This window comes from Cannabis sativa, chromosome 2 (genome assembly GCF_029168945.1).
Source record: "Cannabis sativa cultivar Pink pepper isolate KNU-18-1 chromosome 2, ASM2916894v1, whole genome shotgun sequence".
NCBI classification, from domain to species: domain Eukaryota; kingdom Viridiplantae; phylum Streptophyta; class Magnoliopsida; order Rosales; family Cannabaceae; genus Cannabis; species Cannabis sativa.
This window is the reverse complement of record NC_083602.1, coordinates 79,763,696-79,769,519: the sequence shown is the minus strand read 5'-3', so window position 1 is coordinate 79,769,519 and position 5,824 is coordinate 79,763,696.

Below are 5,824 nucleotides of genomic sequence, written 5' to 3'. Positions count from 1 at the left end.
CAATGTAAGGTTTCCTAAACTTTATATGTGTTTATTTCATCGTTTTAGAAAGTTCTTATTTAGGATGTTAATAAACATACTTGTGAGTAGATCTAAGATCCTGGTAAAATAAATTCCAACAATGATTCCCTTCGAGCTTAGCAAATAGAAGTAAATGGATGAGCTCTTGTTTAACTGACTAATTATTAGATCACTAAACACCATTTACAGGTAGCTAAGTGTTTTAAGGGGCAAAATACATTGAGGGGTGAGAACGGTAAAGAAATCCCATCTCGATGTAGATCATCTATATAGAGGATCTTTAAATCACAATAAGATTATAACAATGGTTAAATGAGATAGTATATTGATATCGTGGAACATACAATATGCTCTATATAAGTCTGAGAGTGCAATTCTAAGTTCTAAGAGTGGATTCAACGAAGAATTAATAAGTAGGAATTTACTTGGTAAATTTGGTTCACTTATTGGAAGCTCAGCATATAGATCCATGGTCCCCATTCTAGTTGAGAACATTCTGCTTGTAAGACTCATTAATTGATTCGTGATTGATCAATTATAATTCTAAAGTTAGACTATGTCTAATTTTATGAATTTTCACTAAGCATGGGTGAAATTGTAAAGAAAAGAGTTTCTAGGTTTATTTATTTATTAATGGACTTTATATGTCTAATTAATAATTAAATTAAATGACAATATTATTTAATAATCTATTTTAGTTATTAAATAATTAGTGTTGACATTTAAAAGGTTAGAATTGGAAAATTGGCGTTTTTGAGAAAATAGAGATAAAATTTGATAAAACTGCAAAATCAAGTGAGGCCCACTAACACACCATGGCCGGCCACTTAAATAGGTTTTTCAAATTAATATTTTCATTATTTTAATGCCAAATAATTCCTAACCTAAACCTAGTAGTTGCCTATAAATAGAAAGTGATGGCTCAGTCACAAAAGATGCTTTTCACAAGTTTTCAATAAGCCTTTCTGACAGAAATTTCTCTCTTCAGAAAAATTGAGCCTTCCCCACTTTCTATACCTGGCCGAAATCATCCCTCTCTTTTCCCTTCATCAATTTCGTGACCCTAGTGAAAGAGTAAGTGCCCACACACAGCGAGTAGTAACTCAATCATAGATTGGAAGACTGTGAAGGATCAAACTTGAAGAAGAAGGACATTCGGGCTCAGATCTTGATTATACTCTGCTACAGAAAGGATTCAAGGGTTAGAGATCTGAGTGGAAGGAGACATTAATTCCGCTGCATCAATGTAAGGTTTTCTTAACTTTATATGTGTTTAATTTATCGTTTTAGAAAGTTCATATTTAGGGTGTTTAGACAACATACTTGTGAGTAGATCTAAGATCCTGGTAAAATATATTCCAACAACTGGTATCAGAGCCATGGTAATTGATTTACTTACATGAAATTTGTACTTTAAAACGATTGTTTGTTTGTTTTTGGATGGTATCATGTTGTATTGAGTGTTATTTGATGATTGATTGATGTTTGTAAATTTTCGTGAAAAATAATTACGATTCTGTTTCTGGAATTATTCTTATTGGATAGTATGGAAAAAATTAAGCAAGTTAGCCTTTTACAAAACTCAATTTCGATTTTATTTGAATTAGTTATGATTTTTTGAAGATTCGAAAAAATCGGAGCTGTGCTGAAATTTTTCCTGCGATCGCGAAAACTGTCCGTACAACTCACAATTTTTTCGTTTTTCTTCGAATTTTCATGCTTTTTCATGGAATTAACTTCCGATTTTTTGTATAGTTTTGTATATATACTATTACTATTCCTAATTTAATTCTAATTATCATTTTGAATTAATTTAATATTTTTTAAATTTAATTCAAGATATTAGTGTAATTTGAATTTGAATAGAATTAGTATCTATCTTCTTGCTTAAAAATCTATCTTATTTTTAAATTTGATTATATCTTATCTTATTTTTAAATTTAAGGTCAGATTTTATATATATATATATTTTTTTTAAAAATTAAATCTTTTTTAGATATTTTGACCTTATTTAAATTTAAAATAAGATAATTATAATCATGTAATTTTAAATAGATGTAAGATATTTTGCTAACTTTTAAATTTTGTCATTTTATTTATTTAAATTAAATTTAAAATCTGAAAAGATATTTCATTTATCTTTTCTAATTTTTATTTATAAAATAACATTTAAATTTTAAAAGTAGTTAGCAAATTTTGAAATGATATTTAGGTTGGTTGAAAACTAATTTTTCAAAATTGTAGGTTTAATTTTAATTTTTTTTTAAATAATTTCGAAATTTAAATTAATAATTTTTTTTAAAAAAAATTCGAAAATAAATATTATTTTATTTTATATTTATTTTCGAAAATTAAATTATTTTTTAATTAATTTTTTTTTTAATTAAGTATTAATTTTGAAATTTATTTATTTAAAATTAAATAAATCCTACTTCCAACTATCCAACTAACCTTGTTGCAGGAGTATGTGGTTTTAGCTTGTATGTAAGTTTTCAAAACCTATTATTACTTGATTGCAAATAGCCATGGTTACCTTTTTGCCAGATCTAATGATCTGATGGCTCCCTTGGTCAAGTTAATAATTTGTAACAGGTAAATTTTACAATATTCTTTTATCTGTGTATGACCTAGCAACATGATAGGATCCATCCAAAGTGTGCCTGTGTGAGCCTATATGTTTATTTTGTTTTAATATAGATACATATAGGTTGTTGCTAAATAAAATGTCACACCATGATAGATTTTATTTAGGTCCATTTAGTTATTGGACCTATTCAATTAATAACAGTAATTTATTTTAAGGTTAAATTCCTCTCTTTTGGGCCTTGTGTGAGAGTTGGGAGCCATAGAAGTGGGTACGACATACTGAACCCAGCACCCCCTCACATGAACTACCCCAATTGTGAAGGCCCATTTGCCTGATTTGAATAACTGTACTAGGTTAATTATATTAGTTTGACCTAATAAAATTGAATTAGCAACATAATTAACTTTTAAAATATATGAAATTTATTTTCATTTTAATATTTTAAAGTTAATTTTAACAAAAACACTTTTAGTTTAGATATTATTTCTAGACAAACTATTTGTATTTTTCTTCTATTTAATTAAATATAGAATTTTAACTAACTAAGATTCTTTCTGGAGCTTATTTAATTAAATATTCCTATTTAAGTTATAAATTAGTTGTATCAACTGATTTTTCTTATCTAACTTAAATTTGAATATTTGATTTAAATTTTAAATCAAGTTGAGGAATCTTAGGCATTAGTTATTAAAGATTCTTAAGATATTTTTTAAGTTAATATCTTTTTGAATATTAACTTAAAATGGAATATTTTAGATATTTTTTAGGTTAATATCTTTTCGAATATTAACTTAAAAAGATATCTTCAAATTAAGTGGTTACAACTTAATTTTTGATATTTAATTAAATCTAAATTTAAAATTATTTAAGTTCTAGATTTTTTCTATATAACTTAAATGGGATATTTTTCAAATTTTTGAAAAGATACTTAGTCAAATAAGATATTTTCTATATAGTAATTTATAGACTACTTATTATTTCTAATATTTAAATAGGAAAATATTATACTTTGTGAAATTAATTATTTAAATAATTAATTTTGGTACAATTTTATTAAGTATATTTTTCCTAGTATTAAACTAGAAATAAATAATTAAGCCTTCTCTACACTTAATTATTATTTCTTGAATTTAATACATTTAATTAACTTGAAGAATCTAAATATCTAAGTTGATTTTCATCATGATACTTAAATATTTATTGATTTTTCATGACACTTAATTAAATAGAAAATTATTTTAGGTTGAAATTTAATTTTTCAACTTAAATTTAAATAATTTTCAATATATATATTTTTCTTTATTTTCTTAATCAATTTTCGAAAATTACATTTTATTTATGCTATATTTTTGAATTTTTATCTTGAAAAATAGATTGAGTTGTAAATTAATTATTTATTTTAATTAATTCTTGGGCCAACTTCAATCAATGATTTTTTCATTTAATTGATTAATTTAAAATAAATGAATTTAATATATATATATTATTAGAAATTGAATTAACTAGTCAAAAGAAAATCTAGATAGGTGATATTTTTGCTTGAAGTATTTCTTTTCTAATTTTTATTATTATTTTCGAAAATTGTATATTGTTTTATATACTTTAAATTTTCAAACTCAATAAATATATTCTCAAAGGAAATTTTTAAGTTGCTAATTAATTTAATTTAATTCAACTTAAATTAATTTCCTTAATATTTATATTTAAGATTATTACTAAGATGGAAATAATTAATTTTATTTCAATCACCATCTAAGTATAATTTTATAAATATTATATTAAATTCTTATTTTTGAATTTCAATTCTTAATTTCGAATTTAATGAGAATTTATTTATTAGAATAATAAAGAAAATATATATTAAAGAATGAGCTTTATTATTATTAAGATATTCGTGTTGGGTTTTATGCCCTAAATAAAACTCATTTCAATATAATCAGATTTACTTATTAATATAGATCAGAAATAACATTTAATGTTGCATGGTTCACATGATTTATTTCATGATTATATGTACATAATGTATAAATTCATCTGAAACCCTTTTCACATACTTGATCCTGTTTATTGTGCCGTCAACACATTGGAAAGTAAACATGACTATGTGAATAAAGTTTCCTAGATTTATCAGACACAGGGTTTTACTGATATGATAATCTACAACAAGAGTTTACTTGTATTTGGAGAAATACTATGTTCTTTCCAGAACATTGGTTAAAGTAAAGCTCAGGTTGGATGCATGGAGTATGCATCGGAAGAGACCGATATTGAACTTTGACTTAGATTTAATTAAACTTACCGTAAAATCTATTCAAGTCAATATCGCCTAGTTGATCCTAGATCAAATGATCTTAATCCTGTTATGATTAGGCTCAATCTTGAAAGGCTATTCGTGTTCCTTGAATTGTTAGTTAAGCCTACCTTTTGGTCAGGGTGATACGTACTTTTTGGGAACACGGTAGTGCAATTGAGTAGGAGCGCTATCATAAACATGGAATCTATAGCTTCTATCTGGCGAATAGTAAGCAAAGGATGATCTCCTTCGAGCTTGACCAAACGAACATAAATGGTGGAGTACTCATTTCACATAAAATTTGAAATATCATTTATACGGGGTCAAGTGTTTTAAGGAATAAATACATTGTAGGGTGTAACGGTAATTTAATCCCTTTACAGTGTAGATCATTCATATAGAGGATCAGTGATAACATTAGGATTATAACAATGGATAACTAATGATGTGTCTATATGGTGGAACATATAGAGCATTCTATATACTGAGAGTGCAATTCTAAGTTCTATGCGTGGATTCAACGAAGAATTAATAAGTTAGTGAATTTTAGTGCTAAATTCTTGATCTACTTATTGGAAGCTCAGTTATATAGACCCATGGTCCCCCCACTAGTTGAGATAATATTGCTTGTAAGACTCATGTAATTGGTTTTGATTAATCAATTATAATTCTCAAATTAGACTATGTCTATTTGTGAATTTTTCACTAAGTAAGGGCGAAATTGTAAAGAAAGAGTTTATAGGGGCATATTTGTTAATTATGATACTTTGTATGGTTCAATTAATAAATATGATAAATGACAATATTATTTAATAATTATTTATAGTTATTAAATAGTTAGAATTGGCATTTAAATGGTTGAATTAGAAAATTGGCGTTTTTAAGAAAATCAGATGCAGAAAAGATAAAACTGCAAAATTGCA